This window comes from Muntiacus reevesi, chromosome 1 (genome assembly GCF_963930625.1).
Source record: "Muntiacus reevesi chromosome 1, mMunRee1.1, whole genome shotgun sequence".
In the NCBI taxonomy this organism is placed as follows: domain Eukaryota; kingdom Metazoa; phylum Chordata; class Mammalia; order Artiodactyla; family Cervidae; genus Muntiacus; species Muntiacus reevesi.
Window position 1 is genome coordinate 125,220,444 of NC_089249.1, and position 23,389 is coordinate 125,243,832.

Below are 23,389 nucleotides of genomic sequence, written 5' to 3' on the forward strand. Positions count from 1 at the left end.
ACTGGAGGAGAGTGGGTAGAGATAGGTGAAGAGTGTGTAACAAGTGAAAAAGAGAAATTAGACAGAGAGAGGTAAGAAAGATAATGGAAAACCATATTACAAACCAATGTAAGGGTTTCGGCCTTTGCCCTTATTCAGATAGAAAGCATATAGAGAGAATTGAGTAAAGATTGCAGACACATCCAATGGCTACGTCTACTATAACATGGATAGAACTGAACTGTGGAAGAGAAGCAAAGAATTGTGAAAACTATTGCAATCAAGATGAATCGTATTATTGACTTACAAGAATTTGGTGACAGTGGAAATGTGAAAAAATACGTATGGAAATTGGGTCACACAGGACTTGGTAGTAGTAGTGTTAATCGCTCAGTAGTGCCTGATTCTTTGTGACTCTATGGACTGCCATCCACCATGCTGCTCTTTCCATGGAACTCTCCAGGCAAGAATACTAGAGTGGATAGCCATTCCCTTCTCCAGAGCATCTTTCTGACCCAAATATTGAACCCAGGCCTTCTGCAGTGCAAAGCAGATTCTTTACCATCTGAGCCACCAGGGAAGTCCATACATGATTTACTGATGGATTAAAGAAAAGGGGAAGCAATGATAAAAAGCTGGAGTGATTATGACTGAGATAGGGAAGTTGCTTTAAGCCTTGAGGCTATATGGGATAACCTAGAGAATGAATATAGGTAGAAAAGAAAACGGGTCAAAAGATTTAAGCCAGATATCTTTAGCAAAATCCAAAATTTAGTCAGGTGTAGGGCTTCCCTGGTAAAGAATCTGCCTGTCAATGCAGGAGACACTGGTTCAATCTCTTGTTCAGGAAGATCCCACATGGTGCAGAGCAACGAAGCCTGTGAGCCCCAACTACTGAAGCCCATGTACCTAGAGTCAGCGCTCCACAAAAGAACCCACTGCAGTAAGAAGTCTGCACCACAACTAGAGAGTAGCCCCACCTTGTCACAACTAGAGAGAAACCCCCACAACTACAAACACTCAACACAGCCAAGAGTAAATAAACAAGTAAGTAGAATCTAAATTTTAGTCAGATGTACATTGAGAGGTTACCAGATCAAAAGCCAGTCCATGAGAAAATTTTGTGTAAATATCAGAAGAGTTGAGTGTCATGGAACTCAAGTGAAAAAAAAATGTTTGAAAAAGAGGAAATGATCTAATAAATTTAATAATATCAATTGATTGTGTAAGAGGATTGGAAATTAGCCATCAGCTCCATCAACATGAAGGTCATTCTGAGTTTAACAAGACATATTCAGTGATGTTCTAGAGAAAATGAATTTTTCTGTGTGGAATTTTGCTCCAGATGGTGACAGGAGAATATAGCTGAAGTTATAAACTACCTCAAAAGAGAGTAAGTAAACAGAAAGATGATTAAGGAAAGAAAATTGGTAGGGTCCTTTTCTTTTAATCAATAGCATGCTTTTGATGAAATATAGAATTTTATATAAATAATACATGAGTGTAACAAAGGTAGTGCAATCCATGATTAAGATACTGTTTTTTTTTAATTGTTTGATTATATATATATTTTTTTTTTAAATATTATTTTATTAGTTGGAGGCCAACCACTTCACAAGATACTGTTTTAATGTCTAAATATTTTTTAGATCTTTATTTTGCAGGTGTTATGAACAGAAGAATATATGTTAGAAGCACTTTATGTTTTACTTTTTTTTTTTTTTTAATTTTATTTTATTAGTTGGAGGCAATTACTTCACAACATTTCAGTGGGTTTTGTCATACATTGACACGAATCAGCCATAGAGTTACATGTATTCCCCATCCCGGTCCCCCCTCCCACCTCCCTCTCCACCTGACTCCTCTGGGTCCTCCCAGTGCACCAGGGCTGAGCACTCATCTCATGCATCTCACCTGGGCTAGTGATCTGTTTCACCACAGATAATATACATGCTGTTCTTTTGAAACATCCCACCCTCACCTTCTCCCACAGAGTTCAAAAGTCTGTTCTGTACTTCTGTGTCTCTTTTTCTGTTTTGCATATAGGATTATCATTACCATCTTTCTAAATTCCATATATATGTGTTAGTATGCTGTAATGTTCATTATCTTTCTGGCTTACTTCACTCTGTATAATGGGCTCCAGTTTCATCCATCTCATTAGAATTGATTCAAATGCATTCATTTTAACAGCTGAGTAATATTCCATGGTGTATATGTACCACAGCTTCCTTATCCATTCATCTGCTGATGGGCATCTAGGCTGCTTCCATGTCCTGGCTATTATAAACAGTGCTGCGATGAACATTGGGGTGCAGTGTCTCTTTCAGATCTGGTTTCCTCAGTGTGTATGCCCAGAAGTGGTATTGCTGGGTCATATGGCAGTTCTAGTTCCAGTTTTTTAAGAAATCTCCACACTGTTTTCCATAGTAGCTGTACTAGTTTGCATTCCCACCACCAGTGTAAGAGGGTTCCCTTTTCTCCACACCCTCTCCAGCATTTATTGTTTGTAGACTTTTGGATAGCAGCCATCCTGACTGGCGTGTAATGGTACCTCATTGTGGTTTTGATTTGCATTTCTCTAATAATGAGTGATGTTGAGCATCTTTTCATGTGTTTGTTAGCCATCTGTATGTCTTCTTTGGAGAAATGTCTGTTTAGTTCTTTGGCCCATTTTTTGATTGGGTCATTTATTTTTCTGGAATTGAGCTTCAGGACTTGCTTGTATATTTTTGAGATTAATCCTTTGTCTGTTTCCTCATTTGCTATTATTTTCTCCCAATCTGAGGGCTGTCTTTTCACTTTACTTATAGTTTCCTTTGTAGTGCAGAAGCTTTTAAGTTTCATTAGGTCCCATTTGTTTAGTTTTGCTTTTATTTCCAATATTCTGGGAGGTGGGTCATAGAGGACCCTGCTGAGATTTATGTCGGAGAGTGTTTTGCCTATGTTCTCCTCTAGGAGTTTTATAGTTTCTGGTCTTACATTTAGATCTTTAATCCATTTTGAGTTTATTTTTGTGTATGGTGTTAGAAAGTGATCTAGTTTCATTCTTTTACAAGTGGTTGACCAGTTTTCCCAGCACCACTTGTTAAAGAGGTTATCTTTTTTCCATTGTATATCCTTGCCTCCTTTGTCAAAGATAAGGTGTCCATAGGTTCGTGGATTTATCTCTGGGCTTTCTATTCTGTTCCATTGATCTATATTTCTGTCTTTGTGCCAGTACCATACTGTCTTGATGACTGTGGCTTTGTAGTAGAGTCTGAAGTCAGGCAGGTTGATTCCTCCAGTTCCATTCTTCTTTCTCAAGATTACTTTGGCTATTCGAGGTTTTTTGTTTTTCCATACAAATTGTGAAATTATTTGTTCTAGTTCTGTGAAAAATACCGTTGGTAGCTTAATAGGGATTGCATTGAATCTATAGATTGCTTTGGGTAAAATAGCCATTTTGACAATATTGATTCTTCCAATCCATGAACACGGTATGTTTCTCCATCTGTTTGTGTCCTCTTTGATTTCTTTCATCAGTGTTTTATAGTTTTCTATGTACAGGTCTTTTGTTTCTTTAGGTAGATATACTCCTAAGTATTTTATTTTTTTTGTTGCAATGGTGCCAATAAAATGGACAACTTGGATGAAATGGACAAATTCTTAGAAAAGTATAACTTTCCAAAACTGAACCAGGAAGAAATAGACTATCTTAACAGAACCATCATAAGCAAGGAAATCGAAACTGTAATCAAAAATCTTCCAGGAAACAAAAGCCCAGGACCAGATGGCTTCACAGCTGAATTCTACCAAAAATTTAGAGAAGAGCTAACACCTATCTTACTCAAACTCTTCCAGAAAATTGCAGAAGAAGGTAAACTTCCAAACTCATTCTATGAGGCCACCATCACCCTAATTCCAAAACCAGACAAAGATGACACAAAAAAAGAAAACTACAGGCCAATATCACTGATGAAGATAGGTGCAAAAATCCTTAACAAAATTCTAGCAAACAGAATCCAACAACATATTAAAAAAATCATACACCATGACCAAGTGGGCTTTATCCCAGGAATGCAAGGATTCTTTAATATCCGCAAGTCAATCAATGTAATACACCACATTAACAAATTGAAAGATAAAAACCATATGATTATCTCAATAGATGCAGAGAAAGCCTTTGACAAAATTCAGCACTCATTTATAATTAAAACTCTCCAGAAAGCAGGAATAGAGGGAATATACCTCAACATAATAAAAGCTATATATGACAAACCCACAGCAAGCATCACCCTCAATGGTGAAAAATTGAAAGCATTTCCCCTGAAATCAGGAACAAGACAAGGGTGCCCACTTTCACCACTACTATTCAACATAATCCTGGAAGTTTTGGCCACAGCAATCAGAGCAGAAAAAGAAGTAAAAGGAATCCAGATAGGAAAAGAAGAAGTGAAACTCTCGCTGTTTGCAGATGACATGATCCTCTACATAGAAAACCCTAAAGACTCTTCCAGAAAGTTACTAGAGCTAATCTATGTTTTACTTTTAAGTCATATTCATTTCTAGGAAGTGAGCTAAATATTAAAAAAGAAAAATAGATGGCCATGAGGTTGATGGCATGGTAGAGAACAAGATTTAGCTTGGATTTTCCTGGTGGCTCAGGGAAATCTGAGATAGGTAGAGACAATCTCGGAGATTTCAGTTCAATCCCTGGGTTGGGAAGATCCCCTGAAGAAAGAAATGGCAACCCACTCAAGTATTCTTGTCTGGGAAATCCCATGGACTGAGTAACCTGGTATGCTACAGTCCAAAGTGTTGTAAAGAGACGTACATGACTTAGAGGCTGAGCTCACACAACTCCATTTCCCTGACTAGTCCTAGCCTGTCAACCATTGTGCTTACTAATATCATTTAAATTTTCTGTTTGGAGTGAACAAAAGTAAATCTTGTTTTATCTTGGAAAATGGTCAGTTTTCACTAAGATTTTTAATTTAGACCCTCTCCAGTCTTAGCAGTAACATGTTGTTCCCATATCTTTTTAAATTATCTGAATTGCTTTTCTCTACCATGTGTAAAGGCTTCCCTTGTGGCTCAGTTGGCAAAGAATCCACCTGCAATGTGGGGGACCTGGATTTGATCCCTGGGTTGGGAAGATCCCCTGGAGAAGGGAAAGGCTACCCACCACAGTATTCTGGCCTGGAGAATTTGATGGACTGTATAGTCCTTGGGATCGCAAAGAGTCAGACAAGACTGAATGACTTTCACTTCACCATGTGTAATATCATGGTTAAAACTAAAAATGCCTGTTTGTAAAAAATTGTAGTTACTTTTTCTGCCATTACAATCTACCAGGATTGTTGAATTATTTTCTGTAGCCAGCAATGAAAAAAAATTAATAATAATAATGACAGTTTGTGTAGAAATTAAACATTTTAAAGACTACTTTTCTAACCTAAACTAAATAATTTTTGAACATCTTTGATCAAATTTGATTATCATCACTTTTGTACTTTCCCTCTAAGAAACTGATTGTACAGATAATGTAAAAGAAATACAAAGTTTATTCTTAAGATAAAGACTTCTTTGCCTTATGAAATACTAATGAAAGCTTACAGAGACTGGGTGAAGCGTCCAAAATAATACAGTTTATTAATCCAATTCTGAGATTAATGCCACTTCATTCTACAGCTCCAATTAGTCTAGATATAAACTTTAGGTTAAATATATGCTTCCAGAGTAATAAAACAGTTTCTGTTTACTATCCATTCTTTTTACTGGGATCACAGAACTTTATTGTTTTTAAATAGCAAAGTTACCTTTTTCCAAGATTTTTATACCTATACTAAAATATTTCATTCATTTTTTAAGAATATCTATTGAGTTTCTACCGTATGTTGACTACTATTCTTGGTGATAGGAATGCTGTTGTTACAGTCCATCGCTCAGTAATGTCTGACTCTTTGCCAACAGATGGACTGCAGCACGCTAGATTCCCTGTGCTTCAACATCTCCCAGAGCTTACTCAAACTTATGTCCATTGAATCAGTGATGCCATCCAACCAACTCATTCTTTGTTGTCCCTTTCTTCTCTTGTTTTCAATATTTCCCAGCATCAGGGTCTTTTCTAATGTGTCACCTCTGTTCTCTTCCCAACCTTGATTACAGCTTGGGTTTTCATCCAGCCCAGCATTTCAAACGATGTATTCTGCATGTAAGTTAAATAAACAGGGTGACAATATACAGCCTTGATGTACTCCTTTCCCAATTTGGAATCAGTCCATTGTTCCATGTCCAGTTCTAACTGTTGCTTCTTGACATGCATACAGATTTCTCAGGAGGCAGGTAAGGTGGTCAGGTATTCCCATCTCTTGACGAATTTTCCACACTTTGTTGTGGTTCACATAGTCAAAGCACTTGGTATAGTCAATAAAGGAGAAATAGATGTCTTTCTGGAACTCTCTTGTTTTTTTGATGATCCAGATGATATTAGCAATTTGATCTCTGGTTCTTTCACCTTTTCTAAATCCAGCTTGAACATCTGGAAGCTCTCGGTTCATGTACTGTTGAAGCCTAGCTTCAACAATACTCACATTCTCCAATTTTGAACATAACTTTGCTAGCTTGTGAGATGAGTGCAATTGTATGGTAGTTTGAACTTTCCATGGTATTGCCTTTCTTTGCGATTGGAATGAAAACTGACCTTTTCCAGTATTGTGGCCAAGGTTGAGTTTTCCAAGTTTGCTGACATATTGAATGCAGCACTTTCACAGCATCATCTTTTAGGATTTGAAATAGCTCAACTGAAATTCCATCATCTCCACTAGTTTCGTTCATAGTGATGCTTCCTAAGGTCCATATGACTTCACATGGTGATAAGATACTGTAACAAAAAGAGATTGAAATTAATTAATTAAAAGGACCTTTTTAAACCAATAGAAGAAATTCAGTTCAGTACAGTTCAGTCATGTCTGACTCTTTGCAACCCCATGGACTACAGCACTCCAGGTCTCCCTGTCCATCACCAACCCCAGGAGTTCACCCAAACTCATGTCCATTGAGTCCGTGAAGCCATCCAACCATCTCATCCTCTGTCGTCCCCTTCTCTTCTTGCCTGCAATCTTTCCCAGCATCAGGGTCTTTTCCAATGAGTCAGCTCTTCACATCAGGTGGCCAAAGTATTGGAGTTTCAGCTTCAGCATGTCTTTCCAATGAACATTCAAGACTGATCTTTAGGATGGACTGGTTGGATGTCCTTACAGTCCAAGGGACTCAAGAGTCTTCTCCAACTCCATAGTTCAAAAGCATCAGTTCTTTGGCACTCAGCTTTCTTTATAGTTCATTCTCTCACATCCATATATGACTACTGGAAAAAACATAGCATTGACTAGATGGACCTTTGTTGGCAGAGTAATGTCTCTGCTTTTTAATATGCTGTCTAAGGTGGTAATAACTTTCATTCCAAGGAGTAAGTGTCTTTTATTTTCATGGCTACAGCCACCATCTACAGTGATTTTGGAGCCCCAAAAAATAAGATCAGCCACTGTTTCCCCGTCTATTTGCCATGAAGTGACGGGACCGGATGCCATGATCTTCGTTTTCTGAATGTTGAGCTTTAAGCCAACTTTTTCACTCTCCTCTTTCACTTTCATCAAGAGACTCTTTAGGTCTTCTTCACTTCCTGCCATAAAGTTGGTGTCATCTGAATATCTGAGGTTATTGATATTTCTCCTGGAAATCTTGATTCCAGCTTGTGCTTCATCCAGCCCAGCATTTCTTATGATGTACTCTGCATATAAGTTAAACAATCAGGGTGACAATATACAGCCTTGATGTACTCCTTTTCCTATTTGTAACTAGTCTGTTGTTCCATGTTCAGTTCTAACTGTTGCTTCCTGACCTGCATACAGATTTCTCAAAAGACAGGTTCCATCTCTTTCAGAATTTTCTACAGTTTATTATGATCCACACAGTCAAAGGCTTTGACATTATCGATAAAGTCATAGAGTAGAAGAAGTCATAGTCAGTAGAAGAAATATATGTGAAATAAATATCATACCTCCTTCCTGAAATGATGGAGAAAAAAATAATGCAAGTTGCAAACATTAAAAAAAGTCCATCTTGGTGGTAGTTTGTCTTTCAAATAGTGTAGTCAGAGAACTCTTCACTGAGAATTTGGGTCTTCAATAAAGACTTAGAGGATGTAGAAGGTATAACTATATGGATATCTGGGGCAGGTGTGTTGCAGGCAGAAAGAAACAGCTTCAATGGACCAGAGGGCAAATCTTATCTAATATGACTAATGAGAATCAAGGAGACATACACAAGCATATCAAGACAAGGTTAATGGGATCAAGTGGGTGGGAGATAGATGCATGGTGTTCAGTTCAGTTCAGTTCCCTCATTCAGTCAGTCTTGTCCAACTCTTTGTGACCCCATGAACCGAAGCACGTCAGGGCTCCTTGTCTGTCATCAACTCTCGGAGTCCACCCAAACTCATGTCCATTGAATCAGTGATGCCATCCAACCATCTCATCCTCTATCATCCTCTTCTCCTCCTGCCCTTAATCTTCCCCAGCATCAGGGTCTTTTCAAATGACTCAACTCTTCACATGGGGTAGCCAAAGTATTGGAGTTTCAGCTTCAACATCAGTCCTTCCAATGAACACCTAGGACTGATCTGCTTTAGAATGGACTGATTGGATCTCCTTGCAGTCCAAAGGACTCTCAAGAGTCTTCTCCAACACCACAGTTCAAAAGCATAAATTCTTCAGTGCTCAGCTTTCTTTATAGTCCAACTCTCACATCCATACATGACCACTGGAAAAACCATAGCCTTGACCAGATGGACCTTTGTTGGCAAAGTAATGTCTCTGCTTTTTAATATGCTGTCTAGGTTGGTCATAACTTTCCTTCCAAGGAGTAAGCATCTTTTAATTTCATGGCTGCAATCATCATCTGCAGTGATTTTGGAGTCCCCAAAAATAAAGTCAGCCACTGTTTCCACTCTTTCCCGGCCTATTTGCCATGAAGTGATGGGACCAGATGGCATGATCTTCATTTTCTGAATGTTGAGCTTTAAGCCAACTTTTTCACTCTCCTCTTTCACTTTCATTAAGAGGCTCTTTAGTTCTTCTTTGTTTTCTGCCATAAGGATGGTGTTATCTGCATATCTGAGGTTATTGATATTTCTCCCAGCAATCTTGATCCCAGCTTGTGCTTCATCCAGCCTGGCATTTCCCATGATATACTCTGCATATAAGTTAAATAAGCAGATTGCATGGTGTAGTGGTGATGAAATTGCAGGGACCTGGAAACCACTCCAGTGTTTTATTCAGAATGGAATAGAAAGTTATTTGAGGACCTAAAAAAAAAAAAAAAAAAGAATGGCATTATATGACTTCCTTCCAAAAGAAGACTCTGGATTTTAAATTAATACAAGTTTATATAGGAACAAACATGACAACAAAGATACCAACTGCTGGCTAGTGCATTAAAACAAGATAATAAAAGACTGTAGCTTGAGTCAGTGCAGTAGTGGTGAAGGTGGTGAAAAGTAATCAGACACAATATATTCTTAAGTAGATAGGATAGAATTTCTTACATTTTAGTTAAGAGAAATTAAGTGTGAGGTGAAGTCTTTTTTGGCTTCTGCTACTCAGAGCATGAAGTACATCTTACATGACATGGAAATATATATGGGGAAGTTGAGTTTAGAAGAATGACCATTATTTTAACTTTGAAATGTTATTAAGACATGTAAATAGTATGTAACTGAATATCCTGGAAGCTGGAGAAGAGACCTGAATGAAAAATAAAAATGTGGAAATTTCTGGCTAGAGTTAATAGTTTTTAAGCCAGAATACTTTTGGATCACCAAAAAGGGGACTCTAGATAAGAGGAGGTCTGGGAATTGAACACCAGTGCTGTATATTTAAGGATGAAGAGAAAGGAATTACCAAAGAAAACTAAGGACATAAAGAGAGATTGGAGAAATGGAGGGAATCTGCATTCCAGAAGTCAACAGAAGACATTTCAGTAAGGGAGTATTATCATGTGTCAAATACTGCTAATAGAACAATGACATCATCACATGATCACTGGTGAATTTGACAAAAGTTTTTCCAAATGGAATTGCATAGATGAAAGACTACTTAGAGAAAAGACAGGATGCAGAGACAGCATAGACATCTACTATATTTCATGAGTTCTAAGATGTACTATTTCATATTTAAAATCCATGAAATCAGGAGAAATATTAAAATTAATAACATTTTATGCTTATTACTATCTAGGCATCTATTCTGATGCAGTTGTCATGGCCTGCTTATTCATAATCTTTGTCATAGCTATTTAAATTTTCATCACTGTTATATAAAAATGAAACCTAAAGTTTCTTTCGATATACAAAAAGTAAAAATTTGAAGTGATATAAAAGCTTTGATCATAGATTAATTAGAGTTTTTCCTTTCTTAGTTGTACTTACACTAACTGCATGGTACAGTCAATGTGACTCAATACAATAAATATGATTATTATGGAGCTTAGCTCTAAGAAGAAAATAAAAATAAGGAGATGATTGGAGGGGATAAAGAGGTCAAGAAGGGATTTGCTTATGGGATTTTAAGATGGTCAACATGAAAGGAAGCTTTCATGCTGATGGGAACAATATCATAGGTAAAAATATAAGGCAGCATGAAATTCTTTCCTATATGTCTGAAAAACTATATATAGTTGTCATAGTTCTCATAGTTCTATTAATACTGTTTTGCCAAAATCATTTAAAATCTTATTTTTGTGTTCACAAAATAAAAGTTGCTCTAAAATACTTCTGTAGATTACATATATATAGATCAATGTAAATTGCATTCTCATATATTCAAGAAATATCAACCTTTGATCTAAAGCATTAACTCAATACTTCTAGACAACTCCTTACAACTATACCCATTCGATATCTTATATGCTGCAGTCACTTCAGTCGTGTCCGACTCTGTGCGACCCCATAGACGGAAGCCCTCCAGGCTCCCCCGTCCCTGGGATTCTCCAGGCAAGAACCCTGGAGTGGGTTGCCATTGCCTTCTCCAGTGTATGAAAGTGAAAAGTGAAAGTGAAGTCGCTTAGTCGTGTCCGACTCTTAGCGACCCCATGGACTGCAGCCCACCAGGCTCCTCCGTCCATGGGATTTTCCAGGCAAGAGTACTGGAGTGGGGTGTCATTGACTTCTCTGGTATCTTATATAGTTGTTATAAATAAGTAATATAAAACATAAAGTGACTTCAAAACATGCTTCTGTCTATTTTTTACTGAGGTAAGAGTCATATCTAATTAGTATTTAATTAGTTGATTTTACATATATGCTGTGCGCTGTGCTTAGTCGCTCAGTCGTGTTGGACTCTGCGACCCCGTGGACCACAGCCGGCCAGGCTCCTCTGTCCATGCGGGTTCTCTAAGCAAGAATACTGGAGTGGGTTGCCATGCCCTCCTCCAGGGGAATCTTCCCAACCCAGGGGTGGAGCCCAGATCTCCCACATTACAGGAGGAATCTTTACTGTCTGAGCTACCAGGGAAGCAGTTAACTAAATATCGTAATGGTTTATGCCTCACGCACAGTAAAAGAAGTGCTCCAAATATACAAATAGATTTTTACAAATAGATAATAAAAATAAATATTTCTAGAGAAATTAAAGTTATGTGAAACTGGGCTAAATGGTATATATGACTTTCTATATTACTAAAATCCTGCAAAATAAATATTATGAAATAACTCATTTTATAGATAATGAGATTGAAATGAATATAGTGTATATTTCCTTAGAATAACAATTGTATATAAGTGTTGGGTCATTCTTAGATAGCTCAAGACTATGTACTTTTGATTTAGTAATTTATATTTCTATGTGTTGACTTGTCTAATCTATTTATTTTCCAATCTTTACTGCTGGGCAGTCAAGTATTTCTGGAAATTTTAAGAAGTGTTAATAAAAAGTTTGTGTTCCATATTCTATATTGTTTTTTTAAATGTAGGTAAGAAAAATGCAGTTGGTTATGAAAAAGTCATCATAATTGTGGAAACCAGGTATGACATAATGTGTAATTCTTAATTCATGATTATATAAATTTCAAAATCTGGATATAAATTAATGTTCATATTTTATCTAATAACCATCATTTAAAAGTACATTGATTATTTGACAATAATCTATTTTGGTTTTATTATAGTCTGATGTGTTTTGTTCTAATAGAATAACTATGGCTTAATTTATTTACTGTATTGTTTTTCATTATCATAAAAATATGAAAGATTATGTCATATTTTGACTATTTCTTAGCAGCAATTAATCTGTTTATTTTTCTTATTTTATATATCATCTCAAACTAGGTATTTTGTGAGTTCATATCTGTGTACTTTTTATTTGTATCATTAAATAGAATATCAAAAGAAAATCTCTTGTATTGACCTATGTTTGCTCAGAATCTGCTCATCAAGTCATACAATTCTTCTGAGTTTGTATAGTTCACCTGGGCTTCCCTGGTGGCTCAGACGGCTCACCTAGCAGCTTAATTTCCCATAAGAGTATTAATTTCCATGAAAAAAATATATTCTCAGTACAATTGTGGATATTGCAAGGACCACACACCATTACATCATTCCCCTGCCCACTAGGTGTGTATAATGGATACCATGGAAGTATGCTAGAAAGGGGACATAGAATAATGTTGAGGAATATGGGCTCTAGAAGAAAGCTACATGCCTGCCAATGATGACTAGCTATAAGAGTATAGGTGATTAATTTGATCTCTCTCAGGTTTACTTTCCATATTTATAAAGTGAAAGTTTTAGTAGCATATAAATCATAGATCATAGACCTTGAGAGTTAAATGATAATGCATTGCTTAATGAACTGATTGCCATACAGTTAATGTCTAATGAATGCTGAGAGAATAAATAGGAAGAAGATATAATCATCCAGAGCATATTACTTGCTCAAATGTGTCTGGGTAACCAGAAATTTTTAGGTTGCCAACATTAAATGTATGTTGATAAATATATAGATAGAAATAAATATATAGATAGTTATAGATATATGAAAGTGAAACTGTTAATCGCTGAGTCGAGTCTGACTCTCTGTGACCCCACGGACAGGAGCCTGCCGAGCTCCTCTATCCATAGAAGAACACTGGGAGAATACGTGGACGAACACCAGTGAATGACTTCCTGGTGGCTCAGATGGTAAAAAATCCATTTGCAATGCAGGAGACCTGGGTTGGATCCCTGGGTTGTGAAGATCGCCTGGAGGAGGGCATGACACCCCATTCCCCTATTCTTACCTGGAGAATCCCCATAGACAGAATGGCCTGGCCGGCTACAGTCCATTTGGTCTCAAAGAGTCGGACATGACTGAGTGACTAAACGCAGCACAGCATATATATAGAGAGAGAGACAGAGGCCCGGGTGCGGTGGGGGACTTGGAGGTGGCGGGGCAGGGGGAGAAGGGGAGAAAATATTTTTAAACATTTCTGAAGAAAATTCACGTTAATTATGATACATCTAAAAATTATCGCTAAATTGACTATATTAAATTACAGTCAAAAAACATTTTAAACAGAATTATTGAGATATATTATGAACAGTCTAGTAAATTATTTTCTACATTTTTAGTATAAGATGAGGTATATAATTTCTCTTAAGGGCTCTGCTTAGTGGGAAAAATGTTTGGTATGGATTCTCAAATAATTAAAGGTCCTAAATAGGCTGCCAAAGTGTTCTTATTTGAATGAGCAGTCACACTTTATTACTTTGCTAAACTATGCAGTTTTGTAAAAGTTTATAGGAGCAGGTTTGCAATATACTAATGAAATTGAATGTTAATGTTTTGCAATATGAAAACATGAGCCTACTAGAATAAACATTCTGAAAAAGAGATGCTTCTTGTAAATCTTAACACTCAGTGTTCTGCAGTATAACTCATAAGCAACAAGGTCACTTGCTAAAAACATTTTCACTCATTTTCATCAGCTTGATGTTGTTTCTGGTTTGTGCTTGCTTGTTCATGTTCTGCTTTGTGGTCAGGCAGAATTTGGAATCTGCAGTTGAGATTAGCAAAGTCTTTAATTATGTGAATTTTAGAAGGAATTCAGACAAGCTTATGCTACAGAAAATTAGCACAGTTGACAAAGGCATCTCTGTGTCAAGTCTGATTATAATAAAGCATAAATCTACACAGGTTTTTTGTTTGTTTGTTCTATATTTCCTGTCTGCCTTAGTCAGTCTTCTCCTCCTTGGTAAGAGCACTTTTAGAAGTCATCTCCTTTCTTTCACCCATATCCAGTTATTACTTCTGTCCAAATCATGATAAGTCCAGGAATTCTGAATTCTAACAGGGGGAATTCTAAGTTAAAATTTTACAAGTGTTGCCATTTATTGAGCATCAAACATATAGTTTACATGTTTTCCGGTTATTGAAATAATTCTGGAAGATAGGTACAATTTTCTCCTTTATTATAAATGCTAAGGTTGAGACTTCTTGATCAAGTGACTAGCCAAAGTTGCAGAGCTGGTGGTTGCCATTCTTTGGCTATGAGGTCAGTTCTTGCCTGTGAAGACTATCTGGGATTCAGTGCTGCCTCAGGTAATATGAGAAGATAATTCTAATGGCGACTTCACTAATGACTCTCACAAGTTATATTTTTTAAGGAAAATCAGTGACTTAGGTGGAAAACATGACACCATGACTTACAATGCTGAATAAAGAAGCGTGTTTAAATTGTATGAACTGCCAATTTGTTTCTTTATTTACCAGTAGGGATTTTAGAAAATGGCATGTTCACAAGTGCAAGGACCACTGGATACTGTGCCAATGAGGGCTAAGTACTTGCATCAAGTAAGATTAGCAGAGGTTTTGATTTGACTGATTGTTTCTGATTTTTCTTTTTCTTTTCTTTTTCTTTTTCATGATGAATGAGAAGGATGACTTTTATAGGAGACCAGCATTGTTTGACCCAAACAAATCATAATGAGGTAGAAAAACCACTGACCTTGAAGCTAAACGCCAGGCTTGTATTACTTGTTTTTTGGTGATGTTGTTTTCATTTTTTTTTTCCATATGGGCATTTTATTCTTAAGTCTTTTGAAATGAAATTTAAGAGGTTATAAAAATTACCATAATTGTATAATAGATTTCTAACAGTACTATGCACTAAACTGTCTCTAAAATTTTTTTTTTTTTTTTTTTTTTTTTGGTACTTTTGAACAATCAGCAGATATGCTTCTGTAATTCAGGAGCAACTTAGCCATCATTCATCAGGAGTAAGATAAATTAATCAAGATATTTTTGCTATTGCTTTCTGAGTTAAAAGAAATTTCCGGTTACAAGGTGCTAAACTCTAACCTAGATATAAACAAGCAGTGTGCATTCTACCACAGATTTCATCACTCAAACTGAGTCATTGTGGTTAGTGTAATGAGTTTTACTAAATGTACAGAACATGGAATATAAAATACTTAACAATCTTAAGGTATATTATTTACTGACTTTCTCTTATCTAACAATACATTTGAAAATCCTAATTACATATTCAAATCATTAAAATATACAGAGCAATAAAAGAAAAATAGTCTTCATTCTGTTTCTACCTAATATACCTAGAGCATTTCAAATGATTAAAGGCATGCACAGTTGAATGCGTTGAGACAGTTTGATTCAGGTAAATGGAGTTCCCCAGAGAGAAACTGAGACTTATTGGTGTAAATTTCTACTTCCCTAAAAAATTTACCACTTCTCAACTAATACATTCAATTCCCAGGTAAAACTAAAATATGTTCTTATGCAACAAACTCAAGCATTTTGCTCTTATTGTTTCAACTCTTAAAAAACTGAAATCTCTTGGTTAAGATTTCTTTAGTGACAGTTTTAATATTGAATCAATGAAATGTCTAATCTCCAGAGAATTATATGTCTTGTATTCTGAAGTTGTGCCATATAAACAAATTGCTTTTCTAATCCTATTGTATTTTTAAAATATATGAAAAGTTCAATCTAATCTGTACAACAACATCAAATTTTTATTCCCTTACTCTTATTTTGTTTGCAAGCAAAACTCAATTTTCAAAGATATAGATTGTTACCTGTATAACTAGATTATGGATCACAACTCAATACATTTGTTATTATTACAGTTAACGTTTCAAAAAATCATGTCACAAACAACACTCTGCATTAGTCTTGTTTTATTCTTTTTAATAATCCAGCTTTAGTTGTAATATTATATTTTTATTTTGGATTAATTTTTCTAAGTAGGAAGAAATAACATCACAAATCATAATGAAGCAAATCATAGTAAAGAATTTATCTTCCTAGTTCAGTTATTTTTCTATCAAGCATTACTTTTTATAATATTAATATCTATACATTCTCCAAAAAGCAAAGATTTATTAGAAAACATATTTTATTATAGTTACATACATTGAGTGTGACAAATGTTTCTTTAAAAAATAATTGAAAGACAATATGTCACTAAATTTTATTATGACATTGTAATTTCTTATTAAGAATTTCCTCATGCATTATCTCAACTTTATGATGAAGGTAATATTATTGCCATTTTATGGATTTTAAAAGGAAGTCTCTTAGACTTGCCTAAATTGATCAATTTATAGGTAGCTAATCTGAGGTCCAAATACAATCATCCGACTAGAAAAGTAACATTTGTTTCACTGGACCAAGTAACTAAGACTCAACATTTATTGTGCTCCTGTGTTTGATATTTGTAATAAATAAATTAGTAATTAGTAATAAATGCTTGGGGATATTAAATCAAACTACATTCTCCCTCTGTCTCTCTCTCACACACACACATGTGCATATAAACACATAGCACTTTACAGATGAGGAAATGTAGCCACAGAGAAATTAAGTAATTTGTGTAGCCAACAGGTTTGTAAGTGACAAAACTAAAATTAAACTGTACAGCATAGTGCAAGCTGTGGAGAAAAAATACCTGACTCCTACTACATTTTTACCACATTATTCCTACCTCGTGCCCCGGAGAAAACAGCACAAGTTTCAAAATTAAGCTAAATTTCTCTACTTTTCTAATTATATCGCCTCCCTTCCTATTGTATTGACTCTGATTTATTAAATTAATTCTCTCCCAAACTTTAAAATTGTTTTATATTTCATTAATGTCTTCCCTCTCTCTGCCAGTTCTTTCCTAGCAGATGATGATTTGGTTTTAATCATGTGATCACTTTCTGGCTGCTTTAGTTGACATATACCAGGCCTACATTTAGACTTTCTTGTATTTTTTTTTTTTTTTACTTTCTTGTATTTTTTATATTAAAGATATTTCCTAATGACTACTTTAGATGGTCCCACAAATTTTGACAAGAAGTACTTTCATTTTCACTTAGCTCTGAGTATTTTCAAATTTCCTGCAAACCAAAGGTTATTTGGTAGTATGTTTAATTGCTTGAAAACTGAGGTTTTGCAAGCTATTTTTACTCTATCAATGCATTTACTTTATTTTAATTATATCACATATATAATTATAGCATATATGTATTTTATTTATTAAACATGCATCAGTTCAGTTCAGTTCAGTCGCTCAGTCACGTCCAACTCTTTGCAACCCCATGAATCGCAGTACACCAGGCCTCCCTGTCCGTCACCAACTCCCGGAGTTTACTCAAACTCATGTCCATCGAGTCGGTGATGCCATCTAGCCATCTCATCCTCTGTCGTCCCCTTCTCCTCCTGCCCCCAATCGCTCCCAGCATATTTGTATTAATATCTGAACTCATCCTGTCTGCAGACGTTTTGAAATCTATTGAAATTTTTTTCTCTGATAATGCATAATAAATTTTCTGTGAGTAATTTATATATTATTTAAAACAATGCATATTCAGGAGTCATGAGAGTAGAGACACTAGCTTAACAATGTAGGTCCAAAAAGTCCATATGAAACCTTCAGAAGCCAGTTAAGAAGTCACAGTACCCAAGGTAAGTACAAATTCAAGAACAGCTCCATCAAAAGGAGTAGGAAAAATGATCGCATTTAATGTGTAACAGTCTTTTTCTTTCCCCTTAAGCCTGTCCAATCAGAACAGTCAAAGAGAAAACACTCTACTTATAACTTTCACTTGGGTGGAAAGCATGAACATACATCCAGTGTTTCAGCTTTTAGTGGGGGATTGCCCAAGAGATTGTTTTCCTTGCTCATCTGACTTGGAGCGCTGACCAAGAATTGCATACTTCGAATGCCTGGAGAACATTAAGAACAAAGCTAAGCAGCTTGTTTCAGCATCAGAGAACATGTAGTACCACAGACAGACACCAGGGAGCAAGATATTATAACCACCTGCTTAAAAAAGAAAAGAAAAGAAAAATCTCTCTAACTGGGAATTTGCATGCACAAACATATCAAAGGCACATTGCAGAAAATTTGCAATATTCCATTGTGTATATGTACCACAACTTCCTTATCCATTCGTCTGTCAAGGAATATCTAGGTTGCCTCCATGTCCTAGCTACTGTGAATAGTGCTGCAAAAACATCGGGGTTCATGTGTCTTTTTCAGTTCTGACTTCCTCAGGGTATATGCCCAGTAGTGGGGTTGCTGGGTGGTATGGTAGTTTTAAGGAATCTCCATACTGTTCTCCATAGTGGTTCTATCAATTTGCATTCCCACCAGCAGCATGAGAGTTGCCTTTTCTCTATACTCTCTTCAGCGTTTATTGTTTGTAAACTTTTCGATGATGGCCATTCTGACTGTTGTGAAATGATACCTCATCGTGGTTTTGATTTTCATCTCTCTAATAATGAGTGATGTAAGGCATACTCTCATGTGTTTATTAGCCATCTGTATGTCTTCTTTGGAGAAATGTTTGTTTAAGTCTTCTGCCCACTTTTGATTGGGTGGTTTATTTTTCTGCAAAGAAGCTGCATGAGCTGGACTCAGCTATAAAAAGGAATGCATTTGAGTCAGTTCTAATGAGGTGGATGAACCTAGAGCTTATTATAGAGTGAAGTAAGTCCGAAAAAGACAGACAAATATCATATATTAGTGCATATATATGGAATCTAGAAAGATGGTACTGATGATCCTACTTGCAGGCCAGCAAAGGAGACACAGGCATAAAGAACAGACTTTTGGACACTATGGGAGGAGAGAGTGGGATGATTCAATAGATTAGTATATAAACATACATATTACCATATATAAAAAAGATAACCAATGAGAGTTTGATGTATAAAACAGGGCACCCAGGAAAGTGTTCTGTGACAATCTAGAGGGGTAGGTGGGGAGGGAGGTGGGTGGGGTTTTGGGGTTGAGGGGACACTTTTTTTTTCTGATAGTAAAGAACCTGCGTGCAGTGCAGGAGATCCAGGTTTGATCCTGGGACATGAAGATATCCTGGAGAAGGAAATGGCTACATTTTCCACTAGTCTTGTCAGGAGAATTCCATGGAGAGAGGAACCTGGTGAGATGCAGTCCATAGGGTCACAAAGAGTCGACATGACTGAGTGACTGACACTTTCACTTTTTCACTTTTTTTCCCCCCTTTGCAAAGGTAGTATCTAAAACTAGGAGGGGTGACTGTATTTTTTCAAATGCCCAAATCTCAGCAAAACATAACAAGGTACATAAAGAAACAGGAAAGCATAGTCCAATCAAAGAAACAGAATAAATCTCCAGAAAATGACCCGAAATAAAAGGGAATCTATGAATTACCTGATCAAAATTCCAAAATTATTATCTTAAAGAAGCTAAGTGAACAAAATAAAATATTGATAGACAACTGAAAACAATCTGGAAAATAACGTATGAACAAAATGAGAATGCAATAGGTAGGAACTATAAAATGAAGGAAAAAAATACTCAGAAGTTCTAAATACAGTACAATACTGCACTATATAATATATTAACTGAATTGTATTGTACAGTTATTGTACAATACAATAACTAAATTGAATGATTCACTAGATGGATTTAACATCAAACCTGATAAAACAGAAGAAAAAATAAACAAACTTAAAGATAAGTAATTTGAAGCTATCAAGCAAGATGATCAAAAAGATAAAAGAAAGAAAGAAAGCCTAAGGAACTTGCAGTTAAAAAAATAATAATAATAAATATATAATCCAGGGGACTAATATACACAACCATTAACTTCCAGATGTTCAAGTTGGATTTAGAAAAGGCAGAAAAACCAGAGATCAAATTGCCAACATCTGCTGGATAATCAAAAAAGCAAGAGAGTTAAAACATCTACTTTTGCCTTATTGACTACAGCAAAGCCTTTGACTGTGTGGATCACAATAAACTGTGGAAAATTCTGAAAGAGATGGGAATACAAGGCCACCTGACCTGCCTCTTGAGAAATCTGTATGCAGGTCAGGAAGCAACAGTTAGAACTGAACTAACTGAACAGTTGGAACTGAACAGACTGGTTCCAAATAGGAAAAGGAGTACGTCAAGGCTGTATATTGTCATCCTACTTATTTAACTTATATGCAGAGTACATGATGAGAAATGCTAGGCTGGATGAAGCACAAGCTGGAATCAAGATTGCCAGGAGAAATATCAATAACCTCAGCTATGCAGATGGCACCACCCTTATGGCAGAAAGTGAAGAACGAAAGACCCTCTTGATGAAAGTGAAAGAAGAGAGTGAAAAAGTTGGCTTAAAGCTCAACATTCAGGAAACAAAGATCATTGCATCCGGTCCCATCACTTCATGGCAAATAGATGTGGAAACAGTGGCTGACGTATTTTTCTGGGCTCCAAAATCACTGCAGATGGTGATTGCAGCTATGAAATTAAAAGACATTTGCTCCTTGAAAGGAAAGTTATGACCAACCTAGACAGCATATTAAAAAGCAGAGACATTACTTTGCCAACAAAGGTCCATCTAGTCAAGGCTATGGTTTTTCCAGTGGTCATGTATGAATGTGACAGTTGGACCATAAAGAAAGCTGAAAGCAGAAGAATTGATGCTTTTGAATTGTGGTATTGGAGAAGACTCTTGAGAGTCCCTTGTACTGCAAGGAGATCCAACCAGTCCATTTTAAAGGAGATCAGTCTTGGTTGTTCATTGGAAGGACTGATGTTGAAGCTGAAACTCCAATACTTTGGCCACCTGACGCAATGAGCTGACTCATTTGAAAAGACCTTGATGCTGGGAAAGGTTGAGGGCAGTAGGAGAAGGGGACAGCAGAGGGTGAAATGGTTGGATGGCATCACCAACTCAATGGACACGGGTTTGGGTGAACTCTGGGAGTTGGTGATGGACATGGAGGCCTGGCGTGCTGCGGTTCATGGCATCACAAAGAGTGAAGCCTGGACACGACTGAGCGACTGAACTGAACTTACCTGTTAGGAATCCCAGAAAGAAAAGAGAGAATAAAAAGGGCAGAAAACTTATTTGGAGAAGTAATGACTGAAAACTTTCTGAATCTAAGGAAATCTTGTAAAACTATGCTATCTGCAGATAGACATAAGTTTATTTCTTCATTTCCAATTTGAATATGCTTTATTCCTTTTCCTTTCCTAATTGCTTTGACTGGGAATTCCATACTGTGGTGCATAAAAGTGATGAGAGTAGGTGTCCTTGTCTGAATTCTGATCTTGTAGGAAAAGTTTTCAGTTATTCAACTTTAATATGATGCTAGCCGTGGTTATCCATATACAAAAGGTTCAGAACACTTCAATTAAGGTGACTTTAAAAAGTTCCACAACAATACTCATTACAATAAAACTGCCAAAAATCAAAGAGGGATTATTGAAAGTTTCAAGAGAAAAATGACTTACTATGTACAAGAGAGTGCCCATATCCAAATAATTGAATGACCTAGCAGAAATGGCTAAATTTCTAGAAATACAACTTACAGAACTGAATCATAAAGAAATAAAAATAAAAATCTGAACAAACCTATAACTAGCAAAGAGATTGAATGAGTAATCAAAAACATCCCAACAAAAAAAGGGCCCAGGACCAGATGGCTTCACTGGAGAATTCTACCAAATGTTTAAAAAGAATTAATACCAATCCCCAAACTGTTCTAGAAAACTGAAGAAAAAGGAACACTTCCAAAATCATTTTATGAAGGTAGCATTTCCCTGAAGTAAAAAATCTGACAAAGATACTGCAAGAAAAGAAAATTACAGCCAGCCCAATATCCCTGATAAATATTGATATAAAAATTCTCAGAAAAAAAAATACCAGCAAATTCAATTCAAAAGCACATTAAACAGATCACACACCATGGCCAAGTGGGATTTAGTCCTAGAATGACGGATGCTTCAATGTAGAAAAATCAATCAATATAATAGGACAAGCTAACAGAAAGAATAACAAAGCCATATGATGATCTCAGTTGATGCAGAAAAAGCACTCGATGAAATTCAACAGTATCTCATGATAAAAACACTCAACAAACTGGGAATTGAAGGAAATTACTTCAAAATAATAAGAAACATATATGAAAAACCCACAGCTAGCATCACAGTAAAGCTGAATGACTGAAAAATTTTCCTGCATGATCAGAATGCAGACAAAGATGCCTACGCTCATCATTTCTATGCAACATAGTACTGGAATTCTCAGTAGCAGCAATTAGGAAAGAAAATTGAATAAAACACTTTCAAATTGGAAATGAAGAAATAAACTTATGCCTATCTGCAGATAATGTAATTTAACAAGTAGAAAATCCTAAAGATTGTACACACACATACATACACTGTTCAAACAACTAAATTCAACAATGTTGCAGGATGCAAATCAACTGTGTTTCTACACACTAGCAAGGAACAAACCAAAAAGGAAATTAAGAAAACTATTTCATTTGCAATAGCATCCAAAGAATAAAATGCTTACAAATAAGCTTAACTAAAGAGGGTAAAGTCCTATACATTGCAAACTATAAGATACTGAAAGAAACTGAAGGGAACACAAATAAACAGTATATATAGCCAATATTAGGATTGGAGAATTACTGTTGCTAAAATGTCTGTACTACCTAAAGCTATCTACAGATTTAATGCACTATTTATCAAAATCCCAATGGTGTATTTTACATAAATATAACAAAGTCCTAAAATCTGTGGAACATCCAAGAACCCTAAGATGCCAAAACAATCTTGAGAAAGAAAAACAAAATTAGAGGCCTCATACTTACTGATTTCAATACATATAATAAAACTATAGTAGTCAAAATAGCATGGTCCTGATATAAAGACAGATATACACACAATGAAAGAGAAAGAGAGTTCAGAAATAAACCTTTGCAATTGTTTTCACCTGGCCTTTGACAAGAATCTGAAGACAACAGAATAGGAAAAGCAGGATCTCTTTAACAAATGCCATTGGATAAACAATAGCATGCTAAAGAATAAAACTGGACTCTTAACACCACATAAAAAATGA